At 46.3% G+C, this 27,903-nt stretch overlaps 1 protein-coding gene across 3 annotated transcripts in view; it reads left to right on the forward strand.

Annotated features, from left to right (window-relative positions):
* The window catches only part of adar (adenosine deaminase RNA specific), a 92,530-nt gene continuing 64,627 nt past the window's right edge, over positions 1-27,903 (forward strand). Inside the window, exons 1-2 of one of the 3 annotated variants that reach the window (XM_048525540.2) lie at positions 1-205; positions 23,529-23,605. The gene's annotated coding sequence lies outside the window, so the exon portion shown is untranslated. Of the gene's footprint in view, positions 206-304; positions 398-23,528; positions 23,606-27,903 lie in introns of those variants that run through there. The other 2 variants (XM_048525538.2, XM_048525541.2) reach the window with 2 other exon arrangements.

Raw genomic sequence — 27,903 nt, forward strand, 5'->3', positions numbered from 1 at the left:
GGGGGGAGGGGAGGTTGTTGTCATTTGAAGGCAGAACACAATAGGAGAAGGTGGTGTGTACATGAGAGATTTGGGAGGGAGAAGGTCTTTTATTTAAGCTAATGTCCGAACATTTGAATCTGTACGTTTGAAGCGGGGGGGAGAAAATAAACGAACAGGAAACGGGAGCAGAATGGAGGCGCCACCTCGACGATGCGGAGCGTAGGTAAGGAGCTTGAGGGCGGGAAGAGGAGGAGGGAAAAAGCCGAGGCCTAGCCGGTCACTGTGTCTCTCTGTCTCTCACGCTCGCTCATTGACACTGACACACAAGTCAGTTAGTCGGTCACCGCGCCGCCGAACACTCCGCCTCGCACGCGATGGCGGTCGCCGCTTCGCTGTGAAAGCCGGTTGATCGGAGGTGAGGAGGCGCGTTTCAAACCGGTGGCCTTACCTGAGGAGACGGAGGAGGTTTCATCCTTCAGGAGCCGTCAGCCCGCCCGCGAGGCCAACCGTCACTGGGACGCGGGGTCGCCCGGCGCGAGCGAAGCAGGAGGGGTTGGGGTGGGCGCATTGCTTGGGGTTGGGGGGGGGGTGCCCCCGGGAGTCAGGGTCAAGAGGTGCCCGGAACGGGGTACGTTGATTTTTTTTGGGGGGGGGGAATGGGCTAAGTTGATATTTGTGGGGAGAAGGGATCCCCGGTAGTGAGGGTCAATAGGTGCCGGGAGGGGGGGTTGGTACATTGATATTGTGGGGGTGGGGGGGGAGATACCGGGTAGTGAGGGTCAATAGGTGCCGGGAGGGGGGGGGTTGGTACATTGATAGTGTGGGGGTGGGGGGGGAGATACCGGGTAGTGAGGGTCAATAGGTGCCGGGAGGGGGGGGGTTGGTACATTGATATTGTGGGGGTGGGGGGGGGAGATACCGGGTAGTGAGGGTCAATAGGTGCCGGGAGGGGGGGTTGGTACATTGATACTGTGGGGGTGGGGGGTGGGATACCGGGTAGTGAGGGTCAATAGGTGTCGGGAGGGGGGGGGGTTGGTACATTGATAGTGTGGGGGTGGGGGGGGATCCCCGGTAGTGAGGGTCAATAGGTGCCGGGAGGGGGGGGGTTGGTACATTGATAGTGTGGGGGTGGGGGGGGATCCCCGGTAGTGAGGGTCAATAGGTGCCGGGAGGGGCGGGGGTTGGTACATTGATATCGTGGGGGTGGGGGTGGGATACCGGGTAGTGAGGGTCAATAGGTGCCGGGAGGGGGGGGTTGGTACATTGATATCGTGGGGGTGGGGGGGGAGATACCGGGTAGTGAGGGTCAATAGGTGCCGGGAGGGGGGGGTTGGTACATTGATATCGTGGGGGTGGGGGTGGGATACCGGGTAGTGAGGGTCAATAGGTGCCGGGAGGGGGGGGTTGGTACATTGATATCGTGGGGGTGGGGGGGGGGATACCGGGTAGTGAGGGTCAATAGGTGCCGGGAGGGGGGGGTTGGTACATTGATATCGTGGGGGTGGGGGGGGAGATACCGGGTAGTGAGGGTCAATAGGTGCCGGGAGGGGGGGGTTGGTACATTGATATCGTGGGGGTGGGGGGGGGAGATACCGGGTAGTGAGGGTCAATAGGTGCCGGGAAGCCCGGGGGGGGCCTCTCCGGCACTGAGGTATCTGGGGGTGGGTGCATCGTGGACGGGGGGGGATGGGAGGCGGAATTGCCGGTAGTGAGGATCAGCAGGTCCCGGGAGCGGCGGGGGGGGTGCTCTAGGTACATTGTGCGATATTGTCGGGGTGGTCCCCGGGAGGGTCAGTAGGTGCCGGCTGGGAGCTAGGGCACATTGTGTGATATTTTGGTTGGGGGGCGGTGGTGGTCACACTGTGTGTGTATTCATATCCGTGAGGTGGGGGTGGGGGTGGGGAGGGGGAAGGAAATGGCAGCGTGGAGCCGGCCGCATCGTGGTTATGCCTCGTGTTTTGGAACCGGTGGTTTTTTTTTGGTGAACGCTTTATCTTTCACGTGTCCGTCCACATGGCGCTTCGGGAGTATAATTTCTTTTCCTCACTGTAAACATAACATACTCGAGTAAAATGTAACAGAATTGCGGGTGCTGGAGATCTGAAACGAAAGAAAAACAGAAATTGCTGGAGAGGGAAAACGCTGGGTCACTTTTCACAGATACTCTTAGAATTCCCTAATAATGTGAAAGTAAGCTATTCAGCCCATCAGGTAGGCAACGACCGCCCCCCCCCCCCCCCCCGCAAACAGCATCCCACCCAGAACCCCCCCCCCTTCTCAATCCCTGTAACTCTGCGTTTCCCATGGCCAAAACCCTAATCTGCACATCTTTGGACTGTGGGAGGAAACCCACCCAGACGTGGGGAGGCATTCACATTCACCTGAGGGTGAGATCAAACCCAGTTCCCTGGCGTTGAGGCCAGCAGTGCTAACCACTGAGCCATCATACCGCCCCTACTTCCAGACCTGTTGTGTTTCTCCTGCAATCTGTGTTTGCTTATGATATATTCAAGCCTTCTTTTTGTCATTGCCTTCTGTTGTACTAATCAGAGTTGGCAAGGTCAGAGGTGAGGAATATTGCAGCGCCTAACTCATCTCCAGACTCCCCAGAGCCTGTTCACCACTTACAAGGTACAAGTTAGGAGTGTGATGGAATACTCCCCACTTGCCTGGATGGGTGTAGCCCCAACAACAGTCAAGCTTATTGTCCCAGGACAAAGCAATTTGCTTGATTGGCACCATATCCACAGATATCCTGTTCATCCACCACTGATGCTCAGTAGCAGCATTGTGCACCATATCCACCTTCAATCACTCGCATACAATCTGCAATATGCTCTGCAGAAATTCACTAAAGACCTTTAGACAGCACCTTCCAAATGCGTGACCACTTGTATCTAAAATGATAAAGGCAGCAGATATGTGGGAACACCAACGCTTGCAAATTTCCCTCCAAGCCTCTCACTGCCCTGACTTGGAATTATATTGGTATTCCTTCAGTGTCACAGAGTCAAAATTCTGGAATTCCTTCCCTAATGGCATTATGAGTCCGTCTGAAGCACGTACCGCAGCAGCTCAAGAAGGTAGCTCATCGTCATCTTCTCAAAAGGTGGCTTCTTCTTGGGGATTGGTTAATTTCCTCATGAAGACATTTTGCAAAGCAAACCATTGGGTGATTGTGGCTGCTACGAGTTTTCATTTTGCAAAGCAGGCAATGTTTTGCACACTGGCAGGATGCTTCTTCACAACCCCCCAAAAAACTCTGGAGTTGCTGATCACTAATGGTTCTAGGGTAACTAGCCAAATCCCCCATGCATTGTTTTGCAGCTAAGCTGAAGATGTTGAGCAATTGTGCTGTTGATGTGGACAGGTTCAAGAATGGTATTATTCTGTTGCTAAGGAGGATGAATTAAGAAACGTTATCATACGAAAAAGAAACATGACTATGCCGTTTAGCCCCTCAAACCTATTCCAGCACTCGCACTTCCACTTTCCTGCCCTTTTCCCCATAACACTTGGTTCCATTACTGATCAAGGATCTGTCTCTCTTAGCCATAAATATACACAAGGACTCTTCCCCACAGCTCTCTGTGGCAAGGAGTTCCAAAGACTCGCAACTTTCACAAGAAATTTGTCCTCATCACAGTCTAAAGCCTTAAATTGGCACCCCATATTATATTGCTGAGTTGGGACACGTTAACATGTGGTACAGATCTGCTGCCCAGGAGGACATGCTATGGAGTAGAATTTGCTGTTCAGGTGGAGGAGCTAAGGAACAATATTCTGCAGACCTGCACAGATAAAAAGGCCTCTATAATTCTGCTCAAGTGAACATATTGAGTGATTTTATTCTGCCCAGATGGCCATATCAAGAAGCAGTGGTTCAACAAAGCAACTCGCCACTACCCAGTCAAGGAGTAGTTTGGGATGGATAATAAGTGCTGATCCAGCCAACGATGCCCATGTCCCATGAACAAATTTTAAAAATCTATTCTGCGATGGATGCATTAAGGAACAGTAGTATTCAACTGCTCAGGTGGATGTAGGGACAGCATTATGCTGCTAAGATGGACATCAGTGCTATTCTGCTGCTGCTTGGACACTTTACAGAGTGGTATTGTTTTGCTGATGGGGTGGATACTTAAAGGAGTTGTGTTTCTCCACTGGCGAAGCAATCAAGTTGAGGAGCAGTATTATTCAACTGCTTGTGATGTACTCATGTGTTAGACTGGTATAACAGCATTGTATCTTTTCCTGCAGGGATGTATTATCCACAGCTGAGGTAGAACTGTTGTGGCAGAATATGTACTGCTGCTGTTGTGGAACATAATGTATCTGCTAAAATTGAACAGAGTTGTGTTCAGGATATTATGCTATAAAGGTGGAGCTGTTAGACCTCTATTATTACCTGTGGCATTGATGTTTATTCTGGTGCTGTGGTGATGCAATATTATTCTGCCAAGTAGATATACTCCACATAGTCCTTTTATAAGGCTTCAGAAACAAGATTCTGAAGCCAACTTCCATTCTATGGAAGTTTGACTTGGGTGACTGCTTGTAAATTCCATTCCAGAGAGGAACCAGCGTCAACTAGTTGACTGACGTGAAACAAGAAAATGCCAGGAAACTCGGCAGTCTGGCAGCACCTGTAGAGTGAGAAACAAAGTTAACTTTGCTTTGTTAAGATAATAAAATGTGAGGCTGGATGAACACAGCAGGCCAAGCAGCATCTCAGGAGCACAAAAGCTGACGTTTCGGGCCTAGACCCTTCATCAGAGAGGGGGTTGGGGTGAGGGTTCTGGAATAAATAGGGAGAGAGGGGGAGGCGGACCGAAGATGGAGAGAAAAGAAGATAGGTAGGGAGGGGATAGGTCAGTCCAAGGAAGACGGACAGGCCAAGGAGGTGGGATGAGGTTAGTAGGTAGGAAATGGAGGTGCAGCTTGGGGTGGGAGGAAGGGATGGGTGAGGAAGAACAGGTTAGGGAGGCAGAGACGGGTTGGACTGGTTTTGGGATGCAGTGGGTGGAGGGGAAGAGCTGGGCTGGTTTAGGGATGCGGTGGGGGAAGGGGAGATTTTGAATCTGGTGAAGTCCACATTGATACCATTAGACTGCAGGGTTCCCAGGCGGAATATGAGTTGCTGTTCCTGCAACCATTGGGTGGCATCATTGTGGCAGTGCAGGAGGCCCATGATGGACATGTCATCTAAAGAATGGGAGGGGGAGTGGAAATGGTTTGCGACTGGGAGGTGCAGTTGTTTGTTGCGAACTGAGCGGAGGTGTTCTGCAAAGCGGTCCCCAAGCCTCCGCTTGGTTTCCCCAATGTAGAGAAAGCCACACCGGGTACAGTGGATGCAGTAGACCACATTGGCAGATGTGCAGGTGAACCTCTGCTTAATGTGGAATGTCATCTTGGGGCCTGGGATAGGGGTCATGATCGAGGGGGCGGTAGGAGGTGGTGTCGGAGAGTTGGTGTCTGGCCTCGGTGATGTAGAGGTCAGTGCGCCATACAACCACTGCGCCACCCTTGTCTGCGGGTTTGATACCCCACACCCGAGCACCAAACCATCATCTCCAACACCATTCATAACCTCATCACCTCAGGGCACCTCCCACCCACAGCCGCCAGCCTCATTGTTCCCCAACCCCGCACGGCCCGTTTCTATCTCCTTCCCAAAATCCACAAACCTGCCTGCCCTGGTCGACCCATCGTCTCAGCCTGCTCCTGCCCCACCGAACTCATCTCCACCTACCTGGACTCCATTTTCTCCCCTTTGGTCCAGGATCTCCCTACCTACGTCCGTGACACCACCCACGCCCTCCACCTCCTCCAGGACTTCCAATTCCCTGGCCCCCAACACCTCATCTTCACCATGGACGTCCAGTCCCTATACACCTGCATTCCGCATGCAGATGGCCTCAAGGCCCTCCGCTTCTTCCTGTCCCGCAGGCCCAACCAGTCCTCCTCCACCGACACCCTAATCCGCCTAGCCGAACTCATCCTCACCCTCAACAACTTCTCTTTTGACTCCTCCCACTTCCTACAGACTAAGTGGGTGGCCATGGGCACCCGCATGGGCCCCAGCTATGCCTGCCTCTTTGTAGATTACGTGGAACAGTCCCTCTTCCGCACCTACACAGGCCCCAAACCCCACCTCTTCCTCCGGTACATTGATGACTGTATCGGCGCCGCCTCTTGCTCCCCAGAGGAGCTCGAACAGTTCATCCACTTCACCAACACCTTCCACCCTAACCTTCAGTTCACCTGGGCCATCTCCAGCACATCCCTCACCTTCCTGGACCTCTCAGTCTCCATCTCAGGCAACCAGCTTGTAACTGATGTCCATTTCAAGCCCACCGACTCCCACAGCTACCTGGAATACACCTCCTCCCACCCACCCTCCTGCAAAAATTCCAACCCCTATTCCCAATTCCTCTGCCTCCGCCGCATCTGCTCCCACGATAAGACATTCCACTCCCGCACATCCCAGATGTCCAAGTTCTTCAAGGACCGCAACTTTCCCCCCACAGTGATCGAGAACGCCCTTGACCGCGTCTCCCACATTTCCCGCAACACATCCCTCACACCCCGCCCCCGCCACAACCGCCCTAAGAGGATCCCCCTCGTTCTCACACACCACCCCACCAACCTCCGGATACAATGCATCATCCTCCGACACTTCCGCCATCTACAAGCCGACCCCACAACCGAAGACATTTTTCCATCCCCACCCCTGTCTGCTTTCCGGAGAGACCACCCTCTCCGTGACTCCCTTGTTCGCTCCACACTGCCCTCCAACCCCACCACACCCGGCACCTTCCCCTGCTACCGCAGGAAATGCTACACTTGCCCCCACACCTCCTCCCTCACCCCTATCCCAGGCCCCAAGATGACATTCCACATTAAGCAGAGGTTCACCTGCACATCTGCCAATGTGGTATACTGCATCCACTGTACCCAGTGCGGCTTCCTCTACATTGGGGAAACCAAGCGGAGGCTTGGGGACCGCTTTGCAGAACACCTCCGCTCAGTTCGCAACAAACAACTGCACCTCCCAGTCGCAAACCATTTCCACTCCCCCTCCCATTCTTTAGATGACATGTCCATCATGGGCCTCCTGCAGTGCCACAATGATGCCACCCAAAGGTTGCAGGAACAGCAACTCATATTCCGCCTGGGAACCCTGCAGCCTAATGGTATCAATGTGGACTTCACCAGTTTCAAAATCTCCCCTTCCCCCACTGCATCCCTAAACCAGCCCAGTTCGTCCCCACCCCCCACTGCACCACACAACCAGCCCAGCTCTTCCCCTCCACCCACTGCATCCCAAAACCAGTCCAACCCGTCTCTGCCTCCCTAACCTGTTCTTCCTCACCCATCCCTTCCTCCCACCCCAAGCTGCACCTCCATTTCCTACCTACTAACCTCATCCCACCTCCTTGACATGTCCGTCTTCCTTGGACTGACCTATACTCTCCCCACCTATCTTCTTTTCTCGCCATCTTCAGTCCGCCTCCCCCTCTCTCCCTATTTATTCCAGAACCCTCACCCCAACCCCCTCTCTGATGAAGGGTCTAGGCCCGAAACGTCAGCTTTTGTGCTCCTGAGATGCTGCTTGGCTGCTGTGTTCATCCAGCCTCACATTTTATTATCTTGGATTCTCCAGCATCTGCAGTTCCAATTATCTCTTAACTTTGCTTTGGGTTCCTAAACAAAATAGATAGAAGTGATGTTTTGACACAGCCAGCTCAGCTGTTGAGTGGTGGAGCAGATCCTACTCTTGCTCCTCAGTACTATGTCTTTGTGACTGGTCAGGAAAGAAAGTGTAATTTGTAATTCTGGATCTTGTAGGAAACGTGTTGTTAGTTGTATTAAATGATAAGAAATTCTTTATTTTGAAACACTTAAATTCTTTATAATAGTTCCCTTGTGCCCTTTTATTTCATTTTATAGTTAATGTAAAATAATTAAACCGTGGGTGTATTCTTCGGTGAATATATTCTGATTTTAAACTCCAGGACACTCGCTTCTGTATATATTTGCTTGTTTCTTTTAATTCTAAATAGATTTATATGACTGCACTTCTGGGTGTCTCAACACCAACAGCAGTTTTCTTTTTATGCATTTAAATGCTAGAGCTAATTTTGAATGTTTTCAATTATGAATCACAGGTATTGCAGTACCTCACCAGTGTTGTGCATTTCTCTCTTTTCTATTTCTATAAATCACATGCGTTAATATTTGCTGTTCTGGGCTGTCGTATGCACTGGAAGCTATACTTGCTACTTTGGGAAAAAAATGTGCCAACTTTTTCTTTTTATTTTTGAGACTCGCAGTTTTTTTTTAAACTTCATTTAATGGATTTTTATTTTGATTATAGTTGGGCTGTGGATGATGCTGGCTAAGTGTTTTATCATTTGTTTGGTCAGAAAAGGTTTTGAGTCAGATTGATTGTCAGCTAGTCTGTGGGGCGGCAGAAGAATCCTTGATCTGAAATGCATCAATGTGTTTGGTTTTAGTGAACTGGTGGTTAGTTTATAAAACTCCTAAGTTTTTTAAAGTAGGACGTAGCAAATCAGGGGTTACATAATTATGTAAAATTATGTGCTGCGTGGCTGTCCATGTTTCTGTGTCAATTATAAGCCAATTGGTGTCTTGTTGAGAACTATTCAAGGACGTATGTTTGGTTTGTGTGTGAAGGGGCCTGAGCTGGAGCGACAGCTAGGGTAGCATTTGACCTCCCATCCCAATATGAGAGATATGGACCAAGGCTTCTGTTTTTCTGTTCACTATCCTGTGATGTGCAGGCCAGAGATTATGTGCAGTGTCATTGCATACTAGGAGGATTAGGTGCTAGTGCGACAGTACATCCAACATTTCTTCCTCTCCAATGGTTAGCCTTTGCACATAATCACTTGGCTGTGATCCTGTTGTGTGCCTTGTGTCTGTATTTGACCCTGGCGACATCACGAGGTAAAGGGAGAGACGCAAAAAACTGTCAGGTGTAACATCAAAAATTTGCATTTTGTACAGTTCCTCCTTATCTCACTACACACCCTCTCAAAGCACTTCAAGTACTATGAATTCAAAATGTGCAATTGCGGTTTTATTGGCAAAGTGGCTATTTGTAGGACAGCACGGATCCAGAAACAGGACTGAGAAATGTCAGCTAATCTATTGTTATCAGAATTTTTTTTCTTCTTGTTCTCTTTTCACAACTAATCTCAAATTCGCTGATGTAACAAGAGCAAAATGCAGCAGATAACAGAACCCTGAAATAAATAGATGGGTCCTGATTTCTGAATGGGGAATATGGGAACAAGATCCCATATTATTATTAATTTTAAGGATCTGACCTGCAAATGCATATTCGTAATTACAAATGGATACTTCATACAATACTGTATTGTGTTCCACTTTGCACACAAATTGACTTAAGAACGTACTGTGGAATGGAACCCATTTGTAACCTGGAGACAGACTGTACAGGAAATGCTGAAATTACTCTGTACGTCTGTGGAAATAGCAACAGTTTCATGTTGAGGATCTATTTTGCTGTGTACCTAATCCTGTGCTAGGAATGTTTGATGGAAGATAGTGAATGGGAGGCTTTACTTACAGCTTGAAGGAGTAGAGGAAGCTTTGCTCTTTCTTTATTTAGCTCTGTGTTGTACCTGCCCTGGGGTATTTTGGATAGTGTAATATAGCGAGAGCGTTACAGCATATGATAGATATATAACGATTACTAAGTGATGGCACAACCAATGGATCAGATCTCCGTTCTGCAATCCGGCCACATCTTGGTCAAAGTCAAATAACACCAGATTATACCCAAAGGTTCATGTGAAATCATAAGCTTTTGGAGCACTGCTCTTTCATCAGGAAGTGAGCAGCTCTCCAAAAGCTTGTGATTTCAAATAAACATATTGGATTCTAACTTGGTGTTGTGTGAATTATGACTTTGTCCACTCCAGTCAAACAATGGCAGTGTCACATCTAGTCATCGGTGGTGGTGGGTAGAATTAAACAACCAATATGTTGAGGAGAGCGCTCCGGAAATTTTTCTACCCTCAGTGATGGGAGAGCCAGCACATTAGTGCAAAAGATGACACAGAAGCATCAGCAGTCATTTTTAGCGGCAAGTGGCAAGTACATAATCCATCTCTGCCTCCTCTGGAAGTCACCAACATTATTGATGCCGACCTTCAGGCAAATCAATTCATACCATGTGACATCAAGAATCAGTTGGAGGTGCTGCGTACGACTTAGGCTGTGGTCCTCACAACATTCCACCAACAGCAGGAATGAAGACATAATTTGGAAGTAGCTACGCCTCCTAAACAAGCTGCTGCAGTGCAGCTACACCTCTAGACGTGTTGGTCCAGCATAACTATAACACTGGCACCTACCTGACAATGTGGGAAATTGCCCAGGTATGTCCTGTACTGGAAAGCGGGGCAAATCCAAACTGGTGAATTACCATTACTCTACTCTGGGTCATCAGCAAAGTGATGGAAGGTGTCCTTGACAGTGCTACTAATCCTGCACTTACAGAACATAACCTGTTCGCGGGCTCTCGGTGTGGATTCCGCTATGGCTGCTGACCTCATTGTAGACTTTGATCACAAGGAAAAACAGCTTACCTCCAAAAGTGAAGTGAGTGTTACTGCCCTTTGATGTCAAGGCAGCATCTGAGTGACTACAAGGTAAAGGAACCGTAACAGAACTGGAGTCAATGGGAATTGATGGGCAAAGCATTCCACTAGTTGGAGTCAGTCGTGGCGCAAATGAATTTGGTGGCAGTCAGTCATCCCATTCCCAGGACATTACAGGAGTACCTCATAAGTGTAGTATCATAGACCCTACTATTTTTGGCCATTTTGTCAATGGCCTTCCTTCTATCGTGAAGCCAGGGGTAGGGACATTTGCTGATTATTGCAGCAGCATTTGCAACTTCTCAGATACAATATGTGCAGCAAGACCTGAACAATGTTTGGGTTTGGGATGTGCAGCAAATAACATTTCATGCCATGCAAGTAGCAAGCAATGACCATCTTCCCACAGAAGAGAATTTTCACTCTCTTCCCTTGAAATGACATTACCATTAGTTAAACGTCATAACCAACATTGTGGGGTTACCATACAACAGAAACTGACTTGGACCAGCCATGTTAACACATTGGCTGCAAGACCAGGTATGAAGGTCAGGATCTGCAGTAAGAAACTCCTCACCTGATTCTTGAAAGTCTGTCCACTATCTACAAGGTACAAGTCAGAAGAGTGATGGAATTCTCCTCACTTGCCTGGGTGGGTGCAACTTCAAACAACACAACGTGCTTGACACCACCCAAGATACAGCGCCCCACGTGAATGGCAACATATCTGTCACAGCAGTGTTCATTCCACTCATCACCTGAGGACCAATTGTAGCAGTGTGCCATCCATTAGGTGCATTACAGCAACTCACCCAGTCTCCTTTTGACAGCACCTTCCAAAACCATGACCTCAACCATCAAATAAGACAGGGTAGCAGTTACATTGGAGCAGCACAGTCACCTGCAGGCTTCCCTCCAATTTGCACATCCACCTATACTGGGTTTATATCAGAGATAATGGGAACTGCAGATGCTGGAGATTCCAAGATAATAAAATGTGAGGCTGGATGAACACAGCAGGCCAAGCAGCATCTCAGGAGCACAAAAGCTGACGTTTCGGGCCTAGACCCTTCATCAGAGAGGGGGATGGGGGGAGGGAACTGGAATAAATAGGGAGAGAGGGGGAGGCGGACCGAAGATGGAGAGTAAAGAAGATAGGTGGAGAGGGTGTAGGTAGGGAGGGGATAGGTCAGTCCAGGGAAGACGGACAGGTCAAGGAGGTGGGATGAGGTTAGTAGGTAGCTGGGGGTGCGGCTTGGGGTGGGAGGAAGGGATGGGTGAGAGGAAGAACCGGTTAGGGAGGCAGAGACAGGTTGGACTGGTTTTGGGATGCAGTGGGTGGGGGGGAAGAGCTGGGCTGGTTGTGTGGTGCAGTGGGGGGAGGGGATGAACTGGGCTGGTTTAGGGATGCAGTAGGGGAAGGGGAGATTTAGAAACTGGTGAAGTCCACATCGATACCATATGGCTGCAGGGTTCCCAGGCGGAATATGAGTTGCTGTTCCTGCAACCTTCGGGTGGCATCATTGTGGCAGTGCAGGAGGCCCATGATGGACATGCCATCAAGAGAATGGGAGGGGGAGTGGAAATGGTTTGCGACTGGGAGGTGCAGTTGTTTGTTGCGAACTGAGCGGAGGTGTTCTGCAAAGCGGTCCCCAAGCCTCCGCTTGGTTTCCCCAATGTAGAGGAAGCCGCACCGGGTACAGTGGATGCAGTATACCACATTGGCAGATGTGCAGGTGAACCTCTGCTTAATGTGGAATGTCATCTTGGGGCCTGGGATGGGGGTGAGGGAGGAGGTGTGGGGACAAGTGTAGCATTTCCTGCGGTTGCAGGGGAAGGTGCCGGGTGTGGTGGGGTTGGAGGGCAGTGTGGAGCGAACAAGGGAGTCACGTAGAGAGTGGTCTCTCCGGAAAGCAGACAGGGGAGGGGATGGAAAAATGTCTTGGGTGGTGGGGTCGGATTGTAAATGGCGGAAGTGTCGGAGGATAATGCGTTGTATCCGGAGGTTGGTAGGGTGGTGTGTGAGAACGAGGGGGATCCTCTTGGGGCGGTTGTGGCGGGGGCGGGGTGTGAGGGAAGTGTCGCAGGAAATGCGGGAGACGCGGTCAAGGGCGTTCTCGATCACTGTGGGGGGAAAGTTGCGGTCCTTAAAGAGCTTGGACATCTGGGATGTGCGGGAGTGGAATGTCTTATCGTGGGAGCAGATGCGGCGGAGGCGGAGGAATTGGGAATAGGGGATGGAATTTTTGCAGGAGGGTGGGTGGGAGGAGGTGTATTCTAGGTAGCTGTGGGAGTCGGTGGGCTTGAAATGGACATCAGTTACAACCATTTCCACTCCCCCTCCCATTCTCTTGATGACATGTCCATCATGGGCCTCCTGCACTGCCACAATGATGCCACCCGAAGGTTGCAGGAACAGCAACTCATATTCCGCCTGGGAACCCTGCAACCATATGGTATCAATGTGGACTTCACCAGTTTCTAAATCTCCGCTTCCCCTACTGCATCCCTAAACCAGCCCAGTTCATCCCCTCCCCCCACTGCACCACACAACCAGCCCAGCTCTTCCCCCCCCACCCACTGCATCCCAAAACCAGTCCAACCTGTCTCTGCCTCCCTAACCGGTTCTTCCTCTCACCCATCCCTTCCTCCCACCCCAAGCCGCACCCCCAGCTACCTACTAACCTCATCCCACCTCCTTGACCTGTCTGTCTTCCCTGGACTGACCTATCCCCTCCCTACCTCCCCACCTACACCCTCTGCACCTATCTTCTTTACTCTCCATCTTCGGTCCGCCTCCCCCTCTCTCCCTATTTATTCCAGTTCCCTCCCCCCATCCCCCTCTCTGATGAAGGGTCTAGGCCCGAAACGTCAGCTTTTGTGCTCCTGAGATGCTGCTTGGCCTGCTGTGTTCATCCAGCCTCATTTTATTATCTGGGTTTATATCATGTTCTTTCACTGCAGGCTCAAAATCTTGGAATTCTTCCTATCACACTCTCTCATATGAATTGCTGCTGTTGAAGAACATGGTTCACCCCTATCTTCAGAGACAAAAAGAGATACATGGCCATGCTGTCCACATTCCATGAGAGAATAGAGTCGTAGATTGGAAATAGCATGGAAACAGATCTTTTTGGGTCAAACTAGTCCACACTGCTCATGTTTCCAAATTAAACTCATCCCACTTGCTTGCATTTAGCCCATATCCCTCCAAACTTTTCCTGTTCATGTACTTAACCAAATATCTTTTAAATGTTGTAACTGTACCTGCACCCACCACTTCCCCTGGGAGTTCATTCCAGACATGAATCACTCTGTAGACAAAAAAAAATGCCGTACATGTCTGTCTTAATACTTTCTCCTCTCTTACTTGTCAGTTGTTCCTTTTAACTGTGAACAGTCTATGCCAATCAACTTTTGCAAGTTCTTGTCACATCCCATTAAAATTTGCTGTCCTTTAATAGAAAACTTTAATATTTATGGAAGGCTTATCTTTTCCTATAACTGTTAAAACGAATAGAATTATGATCACCAGTCCCAAAGTGTTTCCCTACTAACACTTCAGTCGCTTACCCTGCCTTATTTCCCAAGAGCAGGTCAAGTTTTGGTTCTCTAGTAGTTAAATTTACATATTGATAAAGAAAATTTTCTCCAACCCATTTAACAACTCCTCACCATCTAAGCCTTTAACACTATGGCAGTCCCAGTAAAGTTCCACAGTTTTGAAATTTCAAAAATTGAAATCTGCTATGATTACAACACGTCTGAGAGCTCAGTACGTATTTGCTCCTCAATTTCCCTCGGACTTTTGGGAGGCCTGTAGTACAAGCCCATCAAGGTGATCGTCCTTTCTTGTTTCTAATTACCCATATAGTTTCACTGGAAGATCCCTCAGAAATATCCTTGCTAATTACAATAGTAATGTTTTCCTTAATCAAAATTGCCACTCTTCCCTCCTCTCACCTCTCTCTTTCTAACCCTCCTATAGCATCTAAAACACACAACACTGAGCTGCCAGTCCTGTCCTTCCCTCAGCAAAGTTTCTATGATAGCTTTAATGTCTCAGTCACACATTCCTGTGCATGCCCTGAGTTCCTCAACTTTACCTGTAAGACCCCTTGCACTGAAATGTGGGTAGTTTAAATCTTTAGAGATACCTCATTCCCTGACTTTGTTGTGTGCCTTTTCTGAGCAATTTTTACTGATTTAGAATCATCCTTGTGTCATTCAATTTTTTTTCTGCCACCCACCCCATCTCTGAGTTTAAATTGTCCCAAAACAGTACTAGCAAATCTCCTGCAAGAATGTTTGTCCCTTTCAAATTTAAGGTGAGCCCCATCCTTTTTGAACAGGTCTTTTCTGTCTCTTCTGAGATTTCAATGATTCAAAAATCTGGATCTTAGTGCAATGTACAATCTCTTCAGCCATTAATTTATCTGCCCTATCTTTTTATTCCTACTCAGTAGAATGTATCGCTGGGAGTAAAACAGAGATTGCTACTTTTGAGGTTGTTCTTTTTAGTCTTTCTAACCTGTTATTATTTGCTCTGGAAAGCCTGAACCCTTTCCCTAACTATATCGTTTCTACCAACGTGTACAGCAACTTCTGGCTTCTTGCTCTTCCCTTTGACAGTATGCTTCAACTGCTTTAAGACATCTTTAATCCTGGCACCAGGAAGGCAGCATAATATCTGGGATTCTTGCTCATGGCTTTCAGAATCTCCTGTCTGTGCCCCTGATAGGAAAATACCCTTTAATAATTATTCTTTTAAATCTTGACAAACCCCACTGAACATAAGATTCATTCTTGGTACCCAAGATCTGACTGCCACTTATGTTTTCCTCTGAGAGATTGACCACTTTAAGATGGCGTATCTGTTTGAGAAATGAATAGCCACAGAAGATTTCTGAACTAGCTTCATGCCTTTCCTGACAGTCCCCTATTTATCTGACCTGATCCTACTGTGTAACCACCTTTGTAAATCTACTAACCATCACACTCTGTGTCTCTTTAAATGCCCTCAGTGACATTAAGCCGAGAAAGAAGTTCATAAATGCACCTTTTATATTTTGAAAAAAATCTTCCTTACCTGCAGATTTTAATCTTAAGCATGCAAAAGATTTTTAAAAAATTAAAATTTAAAATCTTAAAGAAAAATCAAGCACTTAGTTGAAACTCTCTCCATCCAAAAAGCAAGCCTCTATGTCAAGTCAATAGATTACTTTTTATCTGCTTGATAGGGACAGTGTAGAAGGAACCTTATTCTGCATCAAACCCCTTGGAGTATACCTAATGGCAGCATTGGCTGCCTGACTGGAAAAGCTGAAGTTTTAGCTGGGATTGAAATGCTTGGTTTGAGTATATGGTTAATAAAGCACAGAGCAGAGTGCTGCTTCTGCATCGCATGTCCCAGCGACAGTCTTTGACCTTGGAATGCCAGTATTGACGTCAAGTGTCAGAATCGGAAGAGGTGCCTGTTCATAAATGTCCAGGCAGTGCAGTGATTTGAGCTAGAACTTGCTACAGAGTGGTGGATTAAGCTCTCCTGTGTTACGGCATTCTAACCTGAGCCTGCTGTTCTGAGTCACTCAAGGTGAGTTTTGACCCTCCAAAACCCGAGGGCTGCTCGCTGCCTTTAAACACCACCCAGGAAAAAAAAACTGCACATGATATTTGTCTCAATGTTTGTAGGATCTTTGTGTGAAGCAGCTATAAAATGCACATATATTTCAGATAAATACCCCTGCTCGTCTCTATTTCAAAATCTGTATGCCCAATGTTTGTAACAAAAGTAGAGATTGCTGGAAATGCTCAGCGGGTCTGGTAGCATCTGTGGAGAGGAATCAGAGTTAACATTTTGGGTTGAGTGCCCCTTCGTCAGAATTGCCTAATGTTTGTACTTGGCAAATCTTTTGCATCAATGAGACTGTATAAATGCAGTTCATTCAGGTCATTACTTTTCCCTCGGAGGGGAAGTTTACATTTTCCCCACCCCTTCCATGCTACCTTCTCTCCTATTCCCCCAACTCAAAGTGGTATTGACACAGACCTAAAAAGATTGCAGGGTCCATTCTTCGTGATGGCAGTGGAAGAAGTGCTAATGATCAAGTATGAGGCAAATAATATCACTAATGGACATAAAATAATTCACCAAAATTATCAACAATTATTTCGACCTCAAGATACCCCTCCTGCCAACGTAACAGTTAAAAATATCCACTTTATTTTGTTACTTGGAAGCTTGTGTGCCTTCAGAATTCTCTACTACAGAGAGCTGTGGAAGCTCATTCTGAGGTATGTTCCAAGTAGAGTTTGATAGATTTCTGAGTGCAGTATGTATAGGGTTATGGGAAATGGATGGGTAAAAGTCATGGCCTTATTTGGTGTTGGGGGAGGCTCAGTGGGCTACTCCTGTCCCTATGTTTCCATCCTCTGGGACTGAAACGTACGGACCCAAATGTCCCAAACTTCTGTTATAATTGGAAAATCATGTAATTACTGCAAAGAGCACCTGGGACATTGCAATTAATGTTAGGGTTTAAAGAAAATTTAAATAAACCCCCAAATTCCTGCTGTCAGTAAAGTATATCTGCTAGCGCTTTGAGATGAATGGGGACTTTGTCTTGTCCGTGACTACTTCCCGTTCTTTCCTACCAACCTCTCCTTCCGAGATGCACCTACTAGAAAAGTACACATGTGTTGGTCACTTAGGGCCAGGCTGACCCTGAATCAAATAGTTTGTCAGTATTTGTTGTCTGAATTGCAACATGTGAGTGTTGGAGGTGTTAGAGAGAAGCTGGTGACTAAATCTGTGCTGTATTGTTATGTATTTTCTGAAGAGGAGTGAAAATTAGACAAGGTGATGGAGGAGTATGTAAATTGATTACTCAGATTTTGATCAGACGATCCTTGTGCTCATCAAGTGCGATTGGTCAATGTACGTAGGTAAGTAGTCAAAATAACTGTACGGCCTCAGCTGTTGTCAGGCTGTGACAGTGGGGGCAACGTGCAGCCCCTTGCCAAGTCTGTCACAGTCAAAAATCACAGTTGTGAGCGAAGAAATTTTGCTTTTGTTAATTTTTACTGGCTCATTTGTTACAGTCTTAACAACTCCACATGTAAATTCTTTACCATTGCCATTTTTATATCTATATGCCTTTTTTAAACATGTCTGACGTTCCCTTATCACACAATCAGAAGCAGTAAATGAATGCAATTGATTGACTTTGACTTTGCAAACTGTTTAGATAATTTCACTGCATTGATTCCATGATGTCCTTGTAACTTCTGTAATTTAATTGCTGGAAGCAATATGTCAGGAATGCAGCAAGCATTGCTAGATACTGACATTAAAAGTGTAATTTGGATACAGCAAAACCTATTATATTGGTCTGAGTCAGCCTGGTTGCTGCATTGCTTTTTCAAAGTAAATATGCGGAGGTGCTTGTCACCTCTCTCTGATGGGTTTGTTTTCTAGCGATAATTAAAACTTTAATGTTGTTAGTGGGCAGCTGAGAGAGTGGTGTTCAATCTGGAGGCCTGTAATTTTGGGGATGGTAAGAATGCCAGTAGGATTGGAGGCGCTTGCTCCTCTGGCACGTGCAGTCCATTATCTTGGAGATGATTCACCTCCTTTACTTTCTGTGATATCCTGCACACCTCATTCTCATGACAGAAAAGGATGTAAAGTGTCTTTTAAATACCTTGGTCGCCTCCCAGTGTTGGATCAGGTATGCTATGTTTCTAGGTCCTGATTTTGTCTGCTCGTGTTGAGACAAATATCGATGCTTTGAGTCTTTTGGTGGGGATGGTCTTGCGTGCAGGCTGAGAAAATTGCATGCCTGAAATAACAGCACAGGGGCTTTATCCCATCACCACATCACCCTTTATTTACTTGTGCACAGTACATTGGCAGCGGCCAGCCAGTTCAGAGTCGGTTCTCTGAACTGGGGAGATTCTAAATCCCCTGGTGTTTTTTTTTTGTGAAAATAACTTTATCAATGTGCAACTGCCAGGAAAAACACCCGTGTGACCAAAGAATCAGTATCAAGCAGAGCTCTGGGGCAAAGCCTACTTGAAAGAAAAAGTGAGGGTGGGGGCGACTCTAGGGATCGAATCAAACTGGAATTGGAAGGGGACATAAGGTTGTCCTCACCCTGCAGTGCCCACCTCTCCCAAAAGGCATAGAGAGTGCCAGTACACACCACATGCTCATTCTCCAGGGACACCCAGACTGCTGCGTGCAACATCTCTACCCGAGATCCCCAAGAGAAAGAAGGAGAAATCCTGTGTAGAGAGCCTGCTGCTGGGGATCCCCACCGTCCAGTGGCAAATGGGCACGCTAAGGTATGTCCAGGCAGCGGATGAAGGAAAAGAGTGGATAGTGTGCAGTAGTAGCAGTCTGGAAAGGGTCTGCTGTATCCCCTGTGTTTTTTTTGTCCTTTTTGTTTTTGTTTTTCCTCCCCCTAGTTATATTGGCCAGCCAGGGTTCCTGATTGGCCCAGGTTAATGACCCCAATCAAGGATCTCATCAACAAGATCCACCTGGTTCTAATCACTTCAATGCTGAACATCTTCCACTTTGATTTACTCTTTGCGGAGGAGATGACGGATCTGTCCGTTGTAATGCTTTAAATAAGAACCTGTGATATGTGAGCAATGCCTTATCCAAGTGAGCTTAAAACACTAAGTATGGAGCTGGAGGAACACAGCAGGCCAAGCAGCATCAGATGAGCAGGAAAGCTGACATTTCGGGTCCGGACCCTTCTTCAGAAAAAGGATCCTGACCCAAAACGTCAGCTTTCCTGCTCCGCTGCTGCCTGGCCAGCTCCACACTTTGCTGTGTCTGACTCCTGCATCCGCAGTTCTTGCTATCTCAAGCATGAAGTTGAGTTGCTGCGTATTAACTAGATGATCTGCTGAGTAATATCTGCTCAAGATCTTTTCTGTCTGGTAGAGACTGTGGTTAACTTAGATTGCTGTCCAGTAGCAGCGTGCAGAATTGAATTGTCTAGAGTGGAATTTTAGCCCGATATGACTGAAAGAAGGGATGCTGTCCAAGATTGATCTAGAAAGGAACATGTGGGTGTTGCACTTTTAATCCAAATCCTCCTCTTCTGTAAAAGTAACAAGCTTTGTTTCCAAATGTCAAATCTCCTTGAGGAGTGGGAACTTTATAAATCTTTTGATGGGTCTGGCTCTGGGTCTGTATATGCACAAGACAAATATTAATTACTCAGCACTACCGTCTCTTCTCCTCCCCCCACCCCCCGGCCGCTGCCGCCCAACACCTCCAGAGTGGGGATAATAAAATGTGAGGCTGGATGAACACAGCAGGCCAAGCAGCATCTCAGGAGCACAAAAGCTGACGTTTCGGGCCTAGACCCTTCATCAGAGAGGGGGATGGGGGGAGGGAACTGGAATAAATAGGGAGAGAGGGGGAGGCGGACCGAAGATGGAGAGTAAAGAAGATAGGTGGTCTCCACCTATCTTCTTTACTCTCCATCTTCGGTCCGCCTCCCCCTCTCTCCCTATTTATTCCAGTTCCCTCCCCCCATCCCCCTCTCTGATGAAGGGTCTAGGCCCGAAACGTCAGCTTTTGTGCTCCTGAGATGCTGCTTGGCCTGCTATGTTCATCCAGCCTCACATTTTATTATCTTGGAATTCTCCAGCATCTGCAGTTCCCATTACCTCCAGAGTGGGTATAACTTTGATCTGATCTGAAATGCCTGGACCAATTACATTACTGACTGCAGGAGGTAAATTTCAGTGACAGTTCTACATGCCATTTAGGGGCCTCATTTAATTCGAATTTGAATTGCAAGTGAAACTGCCTTTGTAAATCAGGATCAAAAGCAAAATCAGGTGACCTTTTAATGTCATTTGTTGTTGTACAGGGTATTATCCTACTGTCACACTCTCTCTTCTTCCCCAACGCCCCTGAGAGTAAAAGTGTGAAGGGCGCCACTTTTTGAGCAATAGGTAAGGTGTGGAAACAGGCTCTGATGAACTACTGTCAGTGATCTTCTGCGTCACACTCTAGCTATCTAGCCAGCTGCTATTTGGATAATTGTACAATTGTTACAGCCCAACTGGAGGCATTGTCTCCTCTATTCTGAATCTCTGCAGTGGCAATTCAATTTGTCCTGCTTTTCCAACCTTTGTAGCCCTGCAGGGTTTTCCTTTCCCTTTAGGTGCTTGTACCTGCTTTTGAAAGCCACAAGTGAGTATATACCTCACCCTACACTCACTCTCAACATTCCAGATCCTAACCATTTTCATCCTAAAAAGACTTTACCTGCTAGCGAGTTTTGAGAAGATTTGTAGCTCAAGTTGAGGTTCTGGATGTGAGTTTGCTCGCTGAGCTGGAAGGTTAGTTTTCAGACGTTTCGTCACCATTCTACGTAACAACATCAGTGAGCCTTCGACGAAGCGCTGGTGTTATGTCCCGGTTTCTATTTATCTGGTTAGGTTTCCTTGGGTTGGCGATGTCATTTCCTGTTCTTTTTCTCAGGGGATGGTAGATGGGCTCCAAGTCAATGTGTTTGTTGATGGAATTCCGGTTGGAACGCCATGCTTCTAGGAATTCTCATGCATGTCTCTGTTTGGCTTGGCCTAGGATGGATGTGTTGTCCCAATCAAAGTGGTGTCCTTCCTTATCTGTATGTAAGGATTCGAGTGATAGTGGGTCATGTCGTTTTGTGGCTAGTTGATGTTCATGTATCCTGGTGACTAGTTTCCTGCCAGCTTGTCCAATGTAGTGTTTGTCACAGTTCTTGCAAGGTATTTTGTAGATGACGTTCGCTTTATTGTTGTCTGTATAGGGTCTTTTAAGTTCATTAGCTGCTGTTTTAGTGTGTTGGTGGGTTTGTGGGCTACCCTGATGCCAAGGGGTCCGAGTAGTCAGGCAGTCATTTCGGAAATGTCTTTGATGTAGGGGAGAGCGGTTATGGTTTCTGATCCCGTTTTGTCTGTTTGTTTGGGTTTGTTGCTGCGAAATCGGCAGACTGTGTTCATAGGGTACCCATTCTTTTTGAATACGCTGTATAGGTGATTTTCCTCTGCTCTGCGTAGTTCCTCTGTGCTGCAGTGTGTGGTGGCTCGTTGGAATAAACCGTCCCAACACCCACAAACGAAGCTGCATTAGAACATTATTCCAAGGAGCCGCCACGCACTGCAGCACAAAGGAACTACGCAGAGCAGAGGAAAATCACCGATACAGCGTATTCAAAAAGAATGGGTACCCTATGAACACAGTCCGTCGATTTCTCAGCGACAAACCCAAACAAACAGACAAAACGGGCTCAGAAACCATAACCACTCTCCCCTACATCAAAGACATTTCCAAAATGACTGCCAGACTACTCGGACCCCTTGGCATCAGGGTAGCCCACAAACCCACCAACACACTAAAACAGCAGCTAATGAACTTAAAAGACCCTATACAGACAACAAATAAAGCGAACGTCATCTACAAAATACCTTGCAAGAACTGTGACAAACACTACATTGGACAAGCTGGCAGGAAGCTAGTCACCAGGATACATGAACATCAACTAGCCACAAAACGACATGACCCACTATCACTCGTATCCTTACATACAGATAAGGAAGGACACCACTTTGATTGGGACAACACATCCATCCTAGGACAAGCCAAACAGAGACATGCACGAGAATTCCTAGAAGCATGGCGTTCCAACCGGAATTCCATCAACAAACACATTGACTTGGAGCCCATCTATCATCCCCTGAGAAAAAGAACAGGAAATGACATCACCAATGCAGGAAATGACATCACCAACCCAAGAAAACCTAACCAGATAAATAGAAAGCGGGACATAACACCAGCGCTTCGTCGGAGGCTCACTGATGTTGTTACCTAGAATGGTGATGAAACGTCTGAAAACTAACCTTCCAGCTCAGCGAGCAAACTCACATCCAGAACTTTACCTGCTATTTCCATGGTTGTTTTACCATTTATCTTTATATCTGTGTCTTCTGATTCTTGACCATCCTACCAATAGGAACAGTTCTTTTCTTCCTCAGCTGTCATTGATCATCTCAATGAAAATCTTCTCTCTGATGTATTGAAGAGGAACAACCAGCTTCTCCAAACCTCCCTCCAGTCCCTGGAATCATTCTTGTGAATCTTTTCTGTGGCCTTTCTAAAGCCTGTTATCTTTCCTAAAGATCTGTGCCCAAACCTGGACACAGTACTGCTGCTGAGGCTAAACCAATGCTTTTATAAAAGCTTGTTGTAACTTCCTTGCTTGTGTTCTGTGCCTGGGATGTCTCATGCCTTTTTAATCAACCATCTCAACTTGCCTTGCCACGTTCAATGTGTGCATGTGTATACATTCCAGATCTGTCTTCCTAACTCCTTTTAGGGTTTTATTCAGGTTTGCCATGTGTAGATTTTTTTAAACCTTATTCAGCCTTTAATTCACCACTTGATAGTTTCAATTTTTCAACCATTTACCAGCATTGACCCTAGCCTTTATGTATTCCCTTTCATTCAATCACGTACTTTTTTAATTTTGTGGGCAGGGAATACTTAATTTATGCCTTTTGTTTTACAGGTGCTGGCTGATGGCTTTGTCTTTTGTATGTTTTCTCTTCCATTCAGATTCCAACTATTCATGAGGCTGCTGTCAATCTGGTTTGTGTAGATCTTCATTCTAGTTTTCACTCTTCATCTCTTTGCTCACTCGATTATGGCATCCTGCATATCTGTTACATCCTTTGCTCAGCCTTCAGTGGCCATGAAGCTAGCTGCTAATATTGAGCGCAACGGCTTACCAGCCTCTGAGTTCGAAAACTGGGGCCTGAGCACATCAATTCAGGCCAACACTGCAATGCAGTACTAAGTAGGTGCCTTTCTTTTTTGAGGTTCAACCAAGCTGCTGCCTATTCTGACAGATAAACGTGAGAGAAAGTACCACTTTCATCATTTTGAAGTTGAGGAGGTGAGTTCCTGCTTGCTTCTTGATTTTTGACATGTCTTGTGATTTGTTTTCAAAGTTCTACATCATTAGCACTTCTAAGCAAATGAAATTGGCATGTAGAGGCAGGGTAGCAAGGGGCTGCAGTGCTTGGACAGTGGGTAATGGTCAGATCTTGGAAAAGTGTGGTTTTGATTTGGCAGGGGGTGGGAGGAGTGAGCTGAAGCTGCAAAGAGTAGATAGGGAGCAGGTGCAGAGGCATTAAGAACTGGGATAAAGTCAGATTGATCAAGAAAGCTGGTTAAGTTCTGGTTAAATTCATTACCTGCAACTGGGGTGGTGGAGAGAATGAAACTCAGGAACATTGAGACTGTTATATTGGTTTGAAACTTCCTGTTTATAGGCATTGTTCTTGTTTTACTTAATTTAGAAGACAGGAAGTAAGGCTTTCCAATTTAATGTAAAAAAACTTTGGCCTTCCAATCAGCTGTATACATGGTGTAACGGTTACCTAAAGTAAAGGATAAGTTTGAAGTGTAATGGGCAAAAGTAGATGATGGACTGTTATTAGGAGAGTTACATGCATATGTTGGAAGTTGACCAAATATTACTGTTCACCCTGCACATACTGCTAATGTTTGTTGCAGTTGCCTTCATTGTGTTTTGAAATCTTCTCGATCTCCAAGTCTACACTTGATTACTGACTAAACTACTTTGTCTGTGTTATTATTGCAGTAATTTATGCTTGTGCATTAATTTGTTTTGAGTTGCAGAATTGTCAAGGCCATATTGGGGCTGGTGTTGTGCAGTGTTAGGTGGTTGAGTTCGGGACAAATGATTCCATTCTCTGAGATTTTGACAGCGGTGAGGTCATTCATAAATGGGTCTGCTGAATTGGCTGAGTAGAACAGTGGTGCACAGTTAGCAGTTTCCTTGGATGCCCTCAACTTGACATTGGAACCCATGAAGTCTCATAGCATTAGGTCAAAAATGCAATGAAACACCCTGCTGATTACCATTTAACCTCTCATTGCGAGCTAATGAATGAGTACTTTTCCACATTGAACATCACTTTGCCAACTTCTTCGGTATTTCCTGCAAAGGGACAGGATGCACTATACTTCAATGTCCATCACCAAGGGTGGCTCAGCAGTACTGCTACTGATTTTGAGCTGGTTGAGTTGTAAGGAACATAGCTGCTAAACTGGCTTCTTGTCAAGTGATGAAGGAATTGACAAAAGGGAAAAACATACTTGGACTTCATTCTCATAATAGTCCAACAATCGTACTGAAGACGTGCTCTGTGGAATTTGTAGTGCCCCTGTGCAAACTGTTCCAGTACGCCTACAACACTGGCATCTATCCAGCAGTATTGAAAATTGTTTGGGTATGTCCTGTCCCTGAGGAAAGCAAGACAAATTCAACAGGCCAATTGTGACCCCACCAGTCAATGCTCAAGCATCAGTGAAGTGATGGAAGGGCTTATCAACAGTACTATGTGTAATGCTTGTAATGAGGTCAGCCACTTCTCTAGTTCAGATTAACAGCCTCAATTGGGGAGCCCAGGCTGATCGATATAAACAGGAGTGTCAGAAGTTTGTTCTGACACTCTTGAGGGAGCTGGATCATTGTCAAAGACTCTCCACGTGTTAACGTGACTTGGTGATGGGATACTGTCCTCGTGGAGTGATTTTAGTATGGAACAGCACTCGATTAGTAAAGACCTGCTCAGTTTGAGATCCGCCAGGCCACTCGGTGGAGCTTGAGGTGACCCAGCAAAACTGGAAGCAATGGGAATGGGTTGGGGGAGGGGGGTGTTGGGTGAGTCCTTAGTTGTTTGCAGCCAGCCATACTTGGCATTTTAAAAAAAAGTTTGTGGAAGTCAGCCATCTTAGCTCCTGGGCGTCACTGCAGCAGTTCCTCAAGGTAATGTCCGTCTTCAGCTGCTGCGATCAATGTCCTTCTCTCCAGCATAAAGTCAGAAACATGGATGATTACACAATATTCTACAACATTTTCAATTCCTCAGACACTGAAGCAGTTCATCTCCAAATGCAGCAGGACTTGCACCCAGCCAGCAAACCCCACATTACTAAGTGAATTTTTTAAGTGTTCACTTTTCCTGTGTAAAGGACTTGTGCAAATATTGATGAATTCCCGTAGAATCTCCTGTTCTAGCTTTCAAAAGATGGCAATGTCAAGATATCGAGCAGAAAACAGTGCTTGTTGAAGAAAATGTTTCAGGAGAATCTGTGGGAACATAAATCATAGGTAAAAATTGTCCCAAAAATCCCAGTAATCTAAGGCAGCAGACACAGTCTTAAAACTCTCTTTGTATTCAGTTCTCCTTCTTTTGGGTTATTTTGCAAGGATTCATAATGCAGTAAGCTGGACGATAATATATTATCTGTTTCAAAATGCCAAAGCAGGTGGTGTTTGAAATGTAACCTTGTCCAAGAAGATGGTGGCCTCTAGAATTTCAACTTTGAGAGGCATAGAAGGGTCGGTGGCTTAAACTTTGCCAATGTTGGTGGTTACTGATAACCACATCACCTGCCAGTATTGTCTATTCCAGTGCCAAAGAAACAATGAAGTGAAGGGTCATGGACTTGGAAACATTAGCTCTCTTTCTCCTCACAGATACTGCCTGACTACTGTTTACTGTTTTTAGTTTATATCAGTCAACTGGAAGCTGTTTGCTACCTATGATGCATGGTGATAAATTTTAATTACCAAATTTAAATTCTTCCTTTAGCTCAGAAATGCAATCAACTATTCATAACTGTAGTTAGTTGGAATTTGAAGTAACTGGCAGAACTGCACCAGTATTTTCGAAATTTTCATTGTCTCATGGCTTGCTACCTCCTGGTGTAGTAGTTGAGACGGTGACATTGAGACAAAACACCAAGTCATCTTGACCCATCAGGTGTATGCTGGAGTTAATTCCACTGTGAGGGAGAAGGTGGAATGATAACAGGAGGAGGAGTGGTGGGTGTGTGTGTGTCTGTGTATACCAGAGTCACAGGATGGTATTCAGCAGCTGACTTGTGTTACTTTTGTACTGCTTTCTCTCTGTTCTCGGGCACTCGGACTGATCAGTTTCCCCATTGCTAATTTGTGCAGAGGCAGCAGAGACCCAGGAAACCAGCCTGGCCCCATGTAATTTCTGGGTCTTTAGTTACTCATGTTTCTGTCACCTGAGTAGTCGAAACTTAATTTACTTTTGAAATCTCACTGAAGGGATTGAGAAACTAGAGCTGTTCTCTGGTTTCTCACATTTTTAAATTCTCCTGCACATCTCAACAAAATAAACCTAGTTCCATACTGGTATGGTTTTCCATCCTACTCCCTTTTAGTTTGTTTTCAGTTTGAATTTGTGACGACACAGGTTTAAAGTAATTGGCAAAGGTGGCATGAGAAACTTTTTCACACAGTGAAAGGTTAGGATTTGGTCCATACTACCTGACACAGTGGTAGAAGCAGGTTCAGTTGAGGGATCCAAAGTGGAATGAGACTTATTTGAAAAGGAACGAAGTGAGGGAAGGCAATGGCTTAGTGGTATTGTCGCTGGATTGTTAATCCAGAGACCCAGATAATGTTATGGGGACCTGGATTTGAATCCTGTCCTGGCAGATGGTAGAATTTGAATTCAATAAATATCTGGAATTGAGAAACTAATGATGACAATGAATCCATTGTTGTTTGTCACGAAAAACCCATCTGGTTCACTAATGTCCTTTAGGGAAGGAAACTGCCATCCTTACCTGGTCTGGCCTACATGTGACTCCAGACCCATGGCAATTAGGGATGGGCAATAAATACTACCTTAGCCAGCGATACCCTCATCCCTTGAATGAATAAAGAAGAAGGAATGAATGAAGGGTTATGGGGAGAAGGCAGGAGAGAAGCATGAAGTGAACTCCTCAGAGGCTGAAGGGCAACCTGAGAAACATAAAGAAATCATGAAAAACACGGATAAGGGAGATAATTGGAGTCTTTTCTTCCCCAGGGTGACAATGTCAAATATCAGGAGGCATTGGTTTAATGTGAGATGGGAAATCTTTAAACAAAATATGAGGCAAGAGGATGGTAGGTGCCTGAAACCCTCTGCCAGGGAGATGTTAGAAACAGATATGATAGCAATGTTTTAATAGCTTTTCTGGACCAGAAATAGAAGGAAGGGGCCACGTGCAGACAGATGGGATTAGTTTAGAATGGAATCATGGTCAACAGGTCAAAGGGCCTGTTCCTATGTTGTACTGTTCTTTATTCTATTCAAAGTGTCAGTGCAGACATAACAGTCTAAAAGGCCTCCTTTTGTG

The sequence above is a fragment of the Stegostoma tigrinum genome, chromosome 47, assembly GCF_030684315.1.
Source record: "Stegostoma tigrinum isolate sSteTig4 chromosome 47, sSteTig4.hap1, whole genome shotgun sequence".
NCBI lineage: Eukaryota > Metazoa > Chordata > Chondrichthyes > Orectolobiformes > Stegostomatidae > Stegostoma > Stegostoma tigrinum.